This window comes from Gracilinanus agilis, chromosome 4 (assembly GCF_016433145.1).
Source record: "Gracilinanus agilis isolate LMUSP501 chromosome 4, AgileGrace, whole genome shotgun sequence".
NCBI classification, from domain to species: domain Eukaryota; kingdom Metazoa; phylum Chordata; class Mammalia; order Didelphimorphia; family Didelphidae; genus Gracilinanus; species Gracilinanus agilis.
In genome coordinates this window covers 92,682,543-92,698,504 of record NC_058133.1, presented here as the reverse complement: position 1 = coordinate 92,698,504, position 15,962 = coordinate 92,682,543, and the positions used below count along the sequence as shown (strand labels likewise).

Sequence of the window (15,962 nt, the reverse complement as noted above, 5' to 3'; positions counted from 1 at the left end):
CAAGTCACTTAACCCCCATTGCCTACCCTTACCACTCTTCTGCTTTGGAGTCAATACACAGTTTTGATTCTAACATGGAAGGTAAGGGTTTTTTTTAAAAGAAATCCCAAGAAAACTGATATAAAAATATAAAGACATTTCCTATTACTGAAAGTGAGATAAATTTGCAATCTTCTACTACTCAAAGATCGTAAAACCAAAGAAATATGGTTAATGAGTTATGAGATCTGACAGTTGAATATGCACAGAAATGAGATCTATTATGACTATTAGACCCAACTGTGCTTCAGATTAAGCTCATCTATGTAACCCTGCTACCATATCCCTTAATTTCCAAAACAGGAAAATGCCTTCACAATAAGTCCATACTCTTTTCCAGACTGTGTATCCTATCTGTCGCTATGACATCTTATAATTCTACCAAGAGAGGTAATAGCATTTATATTCTGAAGCTTGGTTCTTCTGCTCAGCCAAGCCTCAGAAATCAATTACAAAGCAGATGTAGCCATTATATATGGCATCAATATCAAAATGATCTAATCTACCTTGTTGTAAATGACCAGAGAGAAATAGACTAATAAAGTTCCAGCCAACTAATTAATTACATTCTTCAGGAATCAACTGAAATGTCTAAAAAAGTACATGAATACTCAAACTCATTTTTTTCATGAAATAGAAACGTTCAGATATGGATTTCCTACCACTTTCACAGAAGCTGGATCCATTTTGGATTTTTAAAATTCCAAACCAAAACAGTTTTTGATTTTATTGCAGCCCAAAATGTTAAGGAAATCTTGAAGAAATTCATCTATTATCTAGGACACCAAAAGATCTGTATGCACCTGGAGATGTAAGCATAGCTCAGTGAATTAAATATACAACTGGAAATCAGGGCTTCTAATCTTGCCTCTGAAACTGGTTTTCTCTGTGAGCTCAGATTAACCATTCAACATCTTCCTATCTCATTTACTATGTAAAGTAGCAGTAATGATAACTAATTGTCTCATAGTAACTTTGAAGAGACTGCTTGGTGAGTTATTATTGTAAGATGCTTTGCAGATATGATATCTTTAAAAATGCCATAAAAGAGTGGTAAACACTTTTAGAAAACTAACATATGTGGAAGTCTGCTTACAGTCATGATAGAGTAACCACATAGCTAATATTTTAAGTGAACTTAAATCTACAAAAATATATCTGAGCAAAATTACTTATAGTAGGGATTATTTCATTAATTTTCATTTGTATTCCCAGTGCCTGGCACAAAATAGGCACTTAATAAATGTTTGACTGGTACGAGTAATAACTATTTTTGCATATTTCTTAGGTAGCATCATAAATATCACTAAACAGATGTAAATTTAGTTGTGCAAAAGACACTTCAAAGCACAAATTTAAGATATCATAAATATCACTAAACAGATGTAAATTTAGTTGTGCAAAAGACACTTCAAAGCACAAATTTAAGATGGCCAGGAATCCTTTACATACTCTATAGAATTATAGATTCACAGTTTCAAAAGACTTGAGAAGTGCAATCAGTTCTCTTTATAGATAAGGAAAATGAAGTTTAAACTGCAAAAATGACCTGGTAAAAGTTACCCAGGTAGTGTAATTAGAGGGACTTGAACCCAGTGACTCTAGCTCAAAATCTAGACCTCCCCCAGCTGCATACCAATACAGAATGTTCAAAGCTGTCAGCCAAGCTCCTATACTTCTTACTGTTAGGAGGAAATTAGAAAATTATATATTTGATGTAGGATGACACTCAGCCTGTCTCTAAGGAGCTGAGTTCCAACCATGGATTGAAGGGAAGGAAACCATTTTCTTTGAGGAGTCTGGTCAAGACTGAGACAGGGAGAGGGCTGCTTTTATCTGTCCCTGTAGAGAGCCCAAAGACTGCAGATTTATCACAGAGAAAGAAGACCTGCCAGTGAAAGATCAAGTGAGCAAGAAGATCTAACTGGGGTGGTGGACATCCCAGTCTGAGACAAGCTCCTTGATTTAACTTTCCTGGATTTACTTTCCTGTGGTTTTCCTGTACTACCAAAAGAAGCAGAAGTTGACAAAACCCAATTCCCTTCCAGGCTGTGATAGAGTCTGTTTTAGAGCAGCATAGTCTCTAACCCATCTCCCAGCCCATGTGTTGGTCTTTTAGTGATTAGATTTAATGTGGCCTCTCCCATTATCCCTAACTCAGATAGTCATTATTAAACCTTTGTTTATAAATCCTTTTGTCCCAGTATTACTCACTTATGTGTTGCTTTCATAGACTCCCTGGCTAGGTGGATCTGAGAGGCAGTTGAGATCCTAACTGTCATGCCCTTCAACTGCCAAACCCATTTCTTGAATTGTGTTTCCCAAACTCGTTAAATTATTCCTAGTCTATTGCCCTGTCCTGTCTGTCCTGTCTCCTCACCCTTTCTCTGAACCCAGATAATATATAAGTTACCCACTAGTTTTCCCCATAAGATTACTCATCATAAATTTCTATTCTATTTCCTAAATTACTTCATTATACCACCCTGCTTCATCTACACAGCATTATGCTATCTTATTCACTGGCTTGAATTGGTTCCTAAAATTCCATCATTATATAGTTGTGGAATTAGATCTCCACATGTCACCTATCTATATTTTAAAACAAACAATGAGAAGAAAAACATACACTTTCATTCATACATCCCTAATATTTTAGAGTGAATTGATCAGTGTTATATCTAAGGGCTAAGATGTCCACATTTTCTAGGAAATTTGTTTTATTCAGGAATTAATAAAAGGGGATGTAGATTTTAGAGGTAGGATGAGGGAGCAAGAATAGATTCAGAGACAGGGGCCCTTAACTTATAGAGCAGTAACAGGAGAGGGTGCAGCAGAGATAGATTTGGGGAAGATTGGGAGTATGAGAATTCTTGGAAATGATTAAGCCTAAAGTAGAAGAGACTTAAAGAAGAAGATGGGGAGGGCACAAAGGACATTTTTTTTACAATTTTCCCTGGACTAGTCACCCTAGTCATTAACACTTCTGGTTATATACTTATACCCAATATCTCATTTAACATGTTTCACATATTCAGGTGCCAGAGATCAGCTATCTTTCTAATCTAAACTGTTCTTGAAATATTATCTCTATCCCACTGGTAGTAGAAGGAGCTGAGAACATGACAATACCCGTGCTTCACTTGGTTTCTGGTACAAATTAATAATGTATGTTCAGTATCCCTCACTGGGGTTTTATCAAATGCAGCACCATTCTTCTCATTCATTCTGGTGACTTTTTCCCTTTTACATTAGCAGTCACTAGCAGATGAAGGAGTTGGCTCTTAGGACTCTTTTTGTCCACCTAAAATGATTCATGGATCAAAAAGTTCTGACAAGCATTGCTTTACATCACATCTCAGAATGGTGCCTACCCATTTTTCAAGTTAACACATTACAGATTTTTTTCATTGCCATTTCAGTGGATGCTGACTCATTTTATATCTGATTAAGCAGATTTCTTTATTCTCCTTATGTAATAGTGCTAGATCCCATTTATATCATGATTTGCCACTTGCTAAATTCTTTACTGATAACAACTCTATGCATTATGTAGTAAAAATTCCCATTTTTTTTTTACTGAGAAACTGAGGCTTAGGTTACTTAAATGATATGTCTAAAGACATTAGTAAATATCCAGACTTGGACTTGAACCTAGCTCTTCTGACTTCAAGTGCATCATATCAAAAAATTATTTCATATGTTTCCTCTACTATCACTTTCAACCCCCTTTTTTACAGATTTCCAAGATTTACACAGGATGAATTTATTTTTTTTTAATTTTTATTATATGAATAGTTCAATGAGAGGGAGTGAGGATAGGCATGCTTTGGGAAAGATGGGAGATATAAAACTAAATATATCAGTAAAATGTATTTAAAATAAATTTAACTGGAAAAAATTCTCTCTGAAATAAGTGTTTCCTTCTGCTCAGGTTACTTAGAAAACAGCAGATGTGGTTCAGCTCACCAAGTACATTACAGTGCTCAGATTAATCTTTACCTCCAAGTTAGAGTTCTACCTAGATTTAATTTGGAAATAGTTTAAAGAAATCTAATGAATTATTTTAACCCCATGTGAATATATTGTGAAGTAAGTAAGTAGACAGGAAGGATGAAGAAAATGCCTGAGACAAGAGCATCCTCTTCAGAGATGTACATGTGATAGATTTAAAGATTCAGGGGAACAGCTGGGTAATGCTTCATGCCAACCATCCTCAGGAAAGAGAAGGATACCCAAAACATTTGGAAACCAAGGTACATTTTTAAAGTGCAATTTCAAGCCAGAATGACAAAACTGAAAGAAATTCATATCCCAGGAGTTCTAACTCTAAACTTTAGGCACATGGATAGTCCTGCCAATTTCTGTCATCTGGACAAGGATGAATGACCTCAGTTCATCCCAAAATTAGTAGCTAGAGGCGAAAAAATTAAATTAAAAAGGATTCTTAGGAAACCTGATTTCAGCAGGCAATGTTTTGCTGCTTACTTGTAAAACATTACTTTTTAGCTTTAAATTTGCATCATGCCAATAACCAGGTTTCTTCTCTAGAATACTAAACTGTTGACTTTTATTTGGCATTTTATAATATTTTCAAACAAACAGAAAAAAAGAACTTGAAGAGAGATCTGACAGCATTAGTTTCAGAAAATAGTAAAATTATCCTTTTTTTGTCAGGCTTTCAAGCCTTTGTACTTTCCCATTTCTTTAACGGCATTTACACTGTCCCTCCTCTTTAGGAGAAATTAAATTCTATTTCTTTTGCTAGCAATCTGCTGATAAAAACAAAGGTCATCTTCTCATCCTTCTTATTCATTTGATATGAGACAAGGAAAAAGATGAAAATCTGAGGACACAGAAATATAGAGTTTTGTTTGTTTAAAAAATACAAGTATAATAAAAGAGCTTCTTTGAAATATTTCTAAAAGATTTTTCTGAAACGCACATCTGGTTAAATGTCACACTTTTTTTTTATAAGAAAATGCTACCAATTTCTAAAGTAGTAGCAATCCAAGGCTGTTGTTTACAAAATGTACTTCAGAGTAATGTGAATCCCTCCTTCCCCTTACCAAAAAATCTTTCAGAACTTTTCTTTATTTTTCATAACATGACTTGCCTTCTACCTTTCACAGTGATATAAATTATGCCTACACAAACTACAATATATTGAAACAAGAGAAAATCTGGCCAAAGAAGATTGTCAGTGGAAGGGATATATTCATTATGGAATTTTAAATGTAAATTTTTCTAACATAGATGAAAGCAAAGTAGATTCCTTAGCTTGAAAAGTTTAGAAAGGCTTAAATGGTCTAATATTCCAAACAACTGATATCTCAGGGTAACTATACCATTGCTCGGTGATTCAGAGATGGAACTATACTGGCTAATCATTTTCCAAGGGTATACAGAGTTGCAGATAGAGGCTCTTTTCTGCTTGGGCTCTAATTTGGAAGGTTATTATGAGAGTGGGAATGGGACAGAGGGAGATAGAGAGAGGAAAAAGGGAAGGGAAAACAAGGGAAAGAAAGGGAAGGCAGGGGAATAATATATGGAGCATTATAAATCCCTTTTCAAAGCAAACCGACACTTCCATTTGTTTTGAAAAAGACAAAATATTCTTGAAATTTACAAAAGAGATCATTGGTCATTTGAATTCCTACATGTAAATAAATATGTTCTCCAAATAGTTTTCATAACATAAATAATGTTTAACTAGTATCAACTTCATGTTTCCTTAGAAGTGTGATGGAATAATCAATTATGCAGTTACATATAACCATATCTATGATTTTCCATCTGAGTTTCCTATACATATATTTTAAATAGCTAAATTATGTCCAACAGCATTTGATACATCCTTTCTCCTATACATCTCTCTGTAATGTTGTTTTTTTTCACTGTAATCCAATCAATCAATGCATCAACAAACATATTTAAGTATCCATGATGTACAAGGTATTGGGAAAACAAAAATCAAAGTGAATTAGACACTGTTCTTAAGGAGTATAAATTCTATAGAGAAATGTATACTATATACATATCCAACAATTATTTGCATACCAATTATAAACAGGGTATTATATGATATTATACACAGGGTATTATATAAGGTTCTGATATATATATATATATATATATATATATATATATATATATATATATATCAAAAGTGGATATATATTAAGAGATCCAATTTTGGCAATTTCCTTTGACATTCCCTGCATGTTATAGTAAGGACCATGCCAAAGATGAGACTAAGATGACCTCTCATAGGCTAGATATATTTTTGAAACAAACCTTTTATTATTTACATAGGAATTGTTTAATTACAAATATGTACCTGAATTAGAAGCATTAAGTAATTAGAATGGGAACACTATGTGATCAGAGGATGAGGAAAACCAAATGTTTAGCCATTAGGCCCTACTCAGGAAAAATATATGCTTGCCCTTACTGTATATGTCCTTAAAGTATGAAATATATCCAAAATTTCTATTTACTTAAAAATCCTTAATCTCAAGAGCTTTTTATATCCAGTCAAAACCAAAACAAATATCTTCAAATTTTTTCAAGATTTGGTTATGAAATGTAACAGAAATAAAAACCTAGAATATGAACAGAAAATGTAAATAGAAAATTAAAGAAGATGGTAAAATACTCAGTGGGAAAAGAATAAATAAAATTTCATTATGAATTATGGCAAAATGAGAATTGATTGTTCATCAGAAGAGGGTCACTACTAAAAAAAAGAAGAGGGTCACTAGAGTGGTGAAGAGCTTCAAGATTATGTCACATCAGAATTGACTAAAATAAATTGCATTTTATCCTAGAGAAGAAAAAAACTTTGGAAGACATAATAGTTGTTGTCAAGTATTTAAAGGGCTATCTATATCCTGGTAGTGTCACAGAAGGAAGTACTAGAAGAAATTAGAAGAAATCAGAAGAAATGAAGTTTAAACTCTAAGATTTTTGCCAAAGTGGAATGAACATAAATTCAGAGGACAAATTAAACAAATGCACAAAAATATACTTATAGAAAAACAAAATCTTTAGTCTTCTCCATTAAAATAGATTGAAGTACAAACAAAAAAGCTGTGCCTGAGTATGTCAAAAGACTTGTTTGCAACCTGAATGAAAAAATACATATATTAAAAATGAAAAATTTCTCAGTACCAGACTTAATATAAAATTTTATAACAGAAAAATAGAGATAAGATTTAGAAAATATATAAGTCAAAACCAACACAATATAATTTAAATGCAGGTCCACCAAAACAAGAAAGCTAAGGAATACTAATAATTTCTTGACAAAAAGGAAGTAATAAATTGGTAGTTGCACATAGAACCCATGATCATCAAGTTAAAAACTCAGAGAAATATTTTGGGAACAAACACATCAGTTTGCAGAGTAACAGTGTTAATGGATCTATGCTATTTAATTTGTCAAATATAGCAGGAAATGGTTTAGCCCCTTATTGGAACATGTGAAATAGAGAGGATCAAAAGAGGAAATACATTTTCCATAGGAAATATACATGTAAATGTAATCAACAATTTCTTGACACTGAACTATTGAACAAATGACTGTCTTACAAGGCTTTGTTTATGGAAACAAAAGGGCCAATTATATCAATTTGATACCACATCATTACCAGCAAAAATTCCAAAAATGTATCTTTAAGAAATCATAATATATGGGTCTCTGTATATTACGGAAGGGAATGTTAAAGACTATGTATCATAGCATACTCTGTTTAATAAAAGTATAATGTCTACTAAATATCTAGAAAGACACAATCTTAAGGCCAGAATTAGGCAGTAATAGATTGATATCTTTTTTAAATGAATAAACCAATCTCTGTATTTCTAGATACAGATCCACAGAAAGCCTTGAGAATTGAAACAAATAAATTATATATGAACCAGAACTAAATCACAGATAAAACAGCTTCCCTTAACTATCCATGAATAATATTAAGTAATAACAATTCAAAAACATCTTAATATCTGTCACTATAAGTATTCTGTCTCCAAGTGATAAAAGGAAGCGATTTCAAAATATAGAAATTTATTGAACAGAATGAAAATTATTTGGAAATAGTATGTTGCTCATATCATCCATGTGTTCTTCTTTGCACCTGAAATTGTGCAAATGATACTTTCAGTGAGCTTACAGAAGATCAACTTTCATGCTGATACTTTCATTTAATTACAAAATGGCAGTCATTTCATATACCTGGGGAATAGTCTGAAGAATTTAAAATATTAAATAACATGAATTGTACACTAACTTATTCCAGGAAGATTTCTATCTGAACTTCTAAAAAGATGAAATGAATGAGACTATACTAATCTTAATAAAAAAACAGTGCATTGCCAAAAAGCTGGGATGCTCAGTTCACAAGATGAACATAAGTATTTTCAGAACAAGCAAAATCACTTTACTTAGTGAAGGCTAATAATAGGCACATACTATTGGATTTTTCTAATGCAATAAAAAATTCCTGATGGACACTTGGAAAGGACAGATACAAGAATTGAATCAAAAAGCTCTACACAGTCAACATCCACATAAACTTAACCAACAAGTATTAAGTAAAGTGTTAAATGAATATAAATTTAAATTAAATCATAAATTTATTTACCAAATTAAATTAATTATGAAATTAATAAATAAAATAATAAATAAAATTAAAATAAATAGAGTATTAAATAAATGGCTTAGTTGGGTGGATTTTGGGAAGGGTAGAAAAGGCAAATACTTGCAATGGCAATTAAGGACCAAGTAATCACAACCAGAAACTGCAAAGGGGTTATCCTTAAGGATTCCAGAAAGGAAATGGTAGATAGTTCAGGTTGTAAAAACTTAATATCTATTCAAAGCTTATAAAGAAATAACCTGGTGGTAAGAATTATAGATCAGAAGCTCAATATTTCATGGATTGACAAATATATAATAAATTCCTTTTCTAAATATTAGAATTCAAATATGTCCTGAATAATAAACTATGTCATAAATCATTATTAAGGGGCATATATAATTTTATATTCTTTGACCTCCAAGAATTAATAGATTTGTCCTCTGAGGATAACCACAACAGTTTTAGGAAAGAATAGAAATAATTCTAACAATCCAAAATTTAGAGAACTTGAATGGGAGATATCAAAAACACTCTGGCTTAAATTTGAAATTCATGCAGTAATAGTCATGAGAAACCAGCACAGGGTTATTTTTGCTGACTAAACTTGGACTTAATTACATTACAATAATGCCTGGAATTTTAATGAATAAAGAAGAGGAAGCCATTTTCCCAGGAAAATCAGTGTTTATTAATTGGGGGGGGGGACATACATTCCACTAATAAATGATGATTTCTTTTTGTTGGCCTCTTTTGTGGAAAAGGGAGCCAGTAAACACTGACTCTTTCTTTTATAGGAAGCTGCATACTCTTTCAGTTTGGTCTGACGGTGGGTGCCTTGCAACTTCCCTGACAGTCTCCATTGGTGGATATTTCAAAAGGAGGTGGATTTAGGAATCTCAACTTTTCCCTGATTATGTTATCACAAGGGAGATGAGTCTTTACCAAATAAAGGAAAAGCCAGATAGATTGACCATGACAGTTCACAAGCTAGAGAAATATGACTACACTGATGCTTCTCTGGTATTATAAGAAATTGAATGGCAGGGAGCTGTAGAAGCCCAACCCAGTCTTGAGACCTGGACTATCTTAACCTGACCATAGACTTCTGAGGGGATCAAGGGAAATGAATGATGTGCCCATATATTTTTACTAATAGAAAAAGAATTCATAGTCTATATTTTTAGCTAGGGTTTGCAGAAAACTATAGCCAGACTATAATTTTCTGTCTGCATAATACACCAGGCAAATCTATCTTGAAGGGAATAGATAAATCTCATTGTAACAATGTTGAACCATAAGTGTTGCTTTCAAGAAAGAAATTTCAGACTCTTAGAGCTAGAAGGGATCTTAGAGATAATCTAATATAATCAACTTGTGCTACATAGAAGCAAACAGTGGCCCATAGAAGTGAACTGAAGGCACTATTAGGCAATTATAAATAGAAACTTGGACTTATAGACAAGTTTTAAATTCTAACTTTGTTAATTTTTGTAACCTAAAATAAGCCACTTCCCTTATCCAGTCCTCAGTTTCTTCCTTTGTAGGAAAAGGAAATTAGATGCTCTACAAGGTCCTTTTAAACTAGAAATCCATTAGTTTTGCATAACTATTTGAGAGCAGGGCCAAGACCAGCAACAGAATTTCAGCATTGGAAGGGCTCTCAGAAGTAATCTCAATCCAAGTCCCTCATCAATAGATAAACACACTCTAAAATATGCCTGATGGGTTCATCCTCTTTATACAGTCCTCAGCAATGGGAATTTCACTTCTTTTGTCTAGTGCCAAATTAGTTTTACTTCTAATTTAATCCTTTTTCCTCTGGAAAACCATGCCTTATTTAGGACTCAACTATTTTGATTTTAAATTAATTTACTTCTAAGATTATTTTAATTGGAAATTTTTGCAAATTACAAAAGTCTTGTAGTAATCAATTTACTGGGAATGAAATCAAATCGAAAAGAAACTTCTTTAGGCAATGACTATTTTCTTTTTTGCCTTTAAATTAAAGCACATAATGGGTGCTTAGTAAATGTTTCTTCAGCTGATTTACTTGGACCCAATTCAAGACAATCTATATTCATCCAATGGAAATTTAGTAGGATTTCATAGCTAAATTTCTTACCTTAATTCATCAGAATTACAAACTCTCATCCGAATCTATATTTGAACAGGAACCCTCTGTTTAGATATCCAAAAAGTGGTAGACATTGCTAAAAAGGTCCTTGAAAATATATTTAGAGAAGACAGAGCCTAGATGGCAGAATAGAGACACACAAAGCTCAAACCTCTTTGAGAATCCTCTCCTATCAATCTTGAAATAAAATTTTAAAACAAAACTGGAGTAACAGGAACAAAAAGAGAACAGCATGAAGCAATTTTCCCACAGAAAACAACTCAGAAGGTAGGCAGAGAGCGTTGTTTCACTGGGGAGAGAGGGGAGTTCAGCTTGCAACAAAACCACACCAAGGAGCACTGGAACAAACATCAAGCCCTCCCAAACCACCCCTACTCCTCATGGTTCTGAACTGGGGCCCAAGTCAACATTGAGCGCCGAGATCATGCCTAAGTCAATAACAGAGCATCCTCATAGCCACCTCTTGAAGTTCCAAGCCCTAGAACAAGCCTTCACTGAGGACCCAAGCCTTAGCCTAAGGCAGTCTTCACGGTAGCTAGCTGGTACAAGTCCAAGTGGAAGCCCAAAGCCCCCTCCCAAGCCTTGAAGTGAGGCTCCAAGCCCAAGGTGAGGCCCCAAACCCCAACACAAAGTAATCTGCAATGTACCTAGCTTCTGCAAGCTCAAAGGGAGGACCAGAGCCCCTGCCCTAAATCTACAGTAAGGACCCAAAACCCAGCTCAAAGTAGTCTACATTAAACCAGGCTCATATAAACTAAGAGTGAGACATAGAACCCTTTAAAAGAGTTCTGAGGAGAAGCCCTGAGCCCAAATACAAAGAAGCTCACAGCACCTGAGGCCTGCAAATTTGTCAGCAGGTCCAGGTGGATACTGAATCAATAATGGTAGGTGGTTCCAGAGTTCATAAAGGCAATCATACCACACTGGAAGAATTGATATTTTCAGAAATGCAGAACTATACCTGAGGGTAGAAGCAAGGAAATATTGAAGTTTAAGAGACTGCCCTATCTACCTTGAGACGAGAAACCATCTTTAAGATAAAAGTAAAAGTGGGGAAAAGAGCAAGCATAAAAAAGAAAAATACCTAACAGAAAATTATCATGGAGACAAAGAAGAGCAAAGCACAAATTCAGAAGAGAAAAGTGAGATCAAAGCAGCTGCATGCAAAACTTTGAAGAAAAGTAGAAATTTGACTCAGGCTCTAGAAGAAATCAATAGGAAATTCAAAAATCAAATAGTAGTGGCAGAGGAAAAGTAGGAAAGAGAAACTAAACTGAAGCAAGCAGAAAATAACACCTTCAAAAGCAGACTTGATTAAATGGAAAAGGAGAATCAAAAGCTCACTGAAGAAAATAATTCCTTATAAATTAGAACTTGGCAAGTGGAAACTAATGACTTCAGGAGAAATCAAGAAAAAAATAAAACAAAATCAAAAGAATGAAAAAATAGAAGAAAACTATTTGAAAAATAATTGACTTAGAAAATACATCCAGGAGAGATGATTTAATAGTTATTGGATTACCTGAAAGCAATGATAAATAAAAAAGCCTAGACATCATATTCCAAGAAATTATCAAAGGAAACCAACCTGTTATTCCTGAACAAAAGAGTAAAATAGAAATTGAAAGAAACTACCTATAACCTCCTGAAATAGATCCTCAAATTAAAACTTCCAGGAATACTTTACTCAAGTTCCAAAGTTCATAGGCCAAAGAGAAAATATTGCACACAACCGGAAAGAAACAGTTCAAATATCATGGATTCACAATCAGGATTACACAGGACTTACCAGCTCCTAAATTAAAAGATCATAAAACTTAGAATATGATACTCCAGAAGGCAAAGGAGTTAGGTTTACAAATAAGAATCACCTACCCAGCAAAAATGAGCCAATTCTTTCAGGGGGAAAATGGTTGTTTAATAAAATAGAATATTTCCAAGCATTCCTAATGAAAAGACCAAAATTAAACAGAAAATCAGATGTTCAAGTTTAAGACTCAAGAGAAATATTAAAAGATAAACAAAAAAGAGAAAATGTAAATAATTCATAAAGGTCAAACTATTTATGTTCCTATATGGAAAAATATTTGAAACTATTAGAAATGTTGGACAGCTGAAAAGAGTATACAAAGATAAGATATAGGAGAAAAATGATTAAAATGGCATGTTATAAAATAATCAAAGGGTGAAAAAGAGGTTTGCAGGAAGGGAGAGATATAATGGGGAAAATCTAAAAAGGTATATTACTATGAAGAGTTGGATAAAGGTGGTGACAGGCAACACTTAAACCTTTCTCTCGTTGGAATTGGTTCAGAGAAAGAATAAAAACCTTACTTATTTGAGCATAGAAACCTTACCTTATAGATAAGTAAGAGAGGAAGAACAAAATGAGGGAGATTAATAGAAGAGAGGGTGAAGTAGGTGAGGCAATGGTTCTGAGAAGGAATAGAGTGAAAGGAGAAAGAGCAGGATCAAAAAGGGAAAATAAGATGGAGTGAAATAGACAGTTAATAAACATAACTGTGAATGTGAATGAGATGAACTCATCCATAACATAAAAGCAGAAAGAAGAGTAGATTGAAAATCAGAATCCTGTCATATATTAATACAAGAAACCCATTTGAAGCAAGATCCACAGAGTAAAGATAAAGGACTAGATCAGAACTTATTATGCTTCATCTGAAGTAAAACAAAGCAGAGGGAACAATTGTGATCTCAGATAAAGCTAAAGCAAAAATAGACCTGATTTAAAGAGAGAAGGAAAGAAATTACGTCTTGCTAAAAGTTACCATAGACAATGAAGTAATAGCAATACTAAACATATATCCACCAAAGTATAGCCTCCAAATTTTTAGAGGAAAACTTAGAAGAGCTACAGGAAGAAATGGAAAGTAAAACTATACTTTTGGGGGACTTCAACTTCCCCCTTTAAGATCTAAATAAATCTAACCAAAAAAAAACACAGGAAAGAAGGTTGGTGAAGGGAATTTTAGAAATATTAGATGTAATAGATCTCTGGAGAAAATTGAATGGGAATAGAAAAGAATATGCCTTCCTCTCATCAGTACCTGGTACCTGCACAAAAATTGACCATGTAGTCCAAGCTGTGTGGGTCGAGGTTTGGCGGTAGGGAGGAGCCTGAAGAGGAGAGTGGCGGGGGAGGGTTCTAGAGACCGGGCCCAGGCTGCCTTGGCAGCATTGACTGAGGGGAGCAAGGAAGGCAGTGGCGAACCAGAACTCAGCCCAGCTGATGTCAACTTGGATTTAAGGATGGCCAGGTTGGAGCCTCCTGGACACTATGAGGAGGAAGAATTGTCAAAGTCCTCTGTGAATCTGAGCCTCAAATACATCAGCTTCCACTGTTTCAAAATACTCAGAGTCCTGGGCAAAGAGGGCTAGGGCAAGATTTTCCAGGTTCAGAAGGTATAGTGCACCAATGTCAGTAAAATATTCACTATGGAAGTGTTGAGAAAAGCAAAAATTATGCACAACATCACGGGCACAGCCCACATTTGGAGAGAGCGGAGCATCTTGGAAGCCGTGAGGCACCCCTTCATTGTGGAGCTAGTATATGCCTTCCAGACCTGCCACAAGCTCTATCTCATTCCAGAGTGCCTCAGTGAAGGAGAGCTCTTCAGGCAGCTATAGCTCAAGGGTATCTTCATGGAGGACACGGTCTGTTTTTCTCTGGGGGAGATCATGCTGGCCCTGGGCCACCTGCATCCCCAGGGCACCTGAAGCTGGCATTGAAAGCCTGAAAACAGCGTGTTGAGCAGCCAAGGACACATCAAGTCGACAGGTTTTGGCCTGTGTAAGGAGTCCATCCATTAGGGCTGTGCCACTCACACGTTCTGTGGCACCATTGAGTACATGGCCCAAGAGATCCTCACCCACAGTAGCCACAACCTGGCAGTGGACTGGTGGAGCCTGGGGACCCTGATGTATGACATGTTCATTGTTACTCCGCCCTTCCTGGAAGAGAATCGAAATAAAACCATTGACAAGATCCTCAGGACAAAGCTGATTTTGCTAGCCTACTTCATTCGGGACCTCCTCAAGAAGTTTTTGAAGTGTAATTCTAGCCAGCCGCTTGGAGGCAGACCTGAAGATGTAGCTGATGTGCAGAAACACCCTTTCTTGCACCATATCAATTGGGAAGACCTCTTGGCTCAACAAGTAGACCCCACTTCTGGCCCTGCTTATAGTCTGAAGAGGACAGGAGCCAGTTTGACGAGTTTCATGAGGGAGACACCCATAGACAGCCCTGATGGCACATTCCTCAGTGCCACCCAGGCTTTCTTGGTCTTCAAGTACCTGGTCTCCTCTGTCCTGGGGAGCATCAAGGAAGGCTTCTTGTTCTAGTTCAAACTGCAGTCGCCTCCATGCCTCAATACAGTCATTGGACCCTCTCAGCTTCCTGAAATTCTCACCCTTTGAAGGATTTTGATCCAGCACTGACCCAGCGGAGTCTATGGAGTTACTGCCATCCTCACCTCCACCTCCAGTCAGCTCAGCCCCTCTGCCTGTCCAGATTCCCACTGGCAAGAAGTACAAGAAGGGCCAGGGTCATTCTGGGTACTAGGGAAGGGAGGACATTGGTTGTCCTGAACTTTCCCCTTGCTACCCTTTAAATCAATCAAAAGCGCCCATTTACCTCTTCGAAAGATGATTTCTTGGCATTGGCCTCAAAGTGTTGTAGGCCCGTTGGGTCAGGCTGGATAGAGCCAGGGATAAGCAAAGTACCCTTGGGGTCTGGGGGAGGAGGGATGCCTTCTGCACAAAATCATGGGAACTGACTGCTCCAGGACTACCAGGCCCGCAGATTCTTGTTATCTTTTAGGAAATTAAATAATCTGAATCATGAAAAAAAAAAACAAACAACCATGTAAAAGGTCTATGTTGGCAAACCTATGGTACATGTGACAGAGGGCAATGCTTTCTTTTCCCTCTCTACCACATCTGAGGCCATCTTTCACATCACCTGACCCTCTGCCCAGCAGTATACTGGGAGTGCTTTCTTCTTACTGTCTGGGGTAATGAATGTTAATGAATATGATATGCAAAAACATCAAAAAAAAAAGGGGAAAGGGGCAGCTGGGTAGCTCAGTGGAGTGAGAGTCAGGCCTAGAGACAGGAGGTCCTAGGTT

At 35.6% G+C, this 15,962-nt stretch overlaps 1 pseudogene; it reads left to right on the top strand.

Moving 5' to 3' along the window:
• Positions 1-11,239: 11,239 nt before the first annotated feature.
• LOC123245933 lies at positions 11,240-15,397 on the top strand (annotated as a pseudogene).
• Positions 15,398-15,962: the final 565 nt, after the last annotated feature.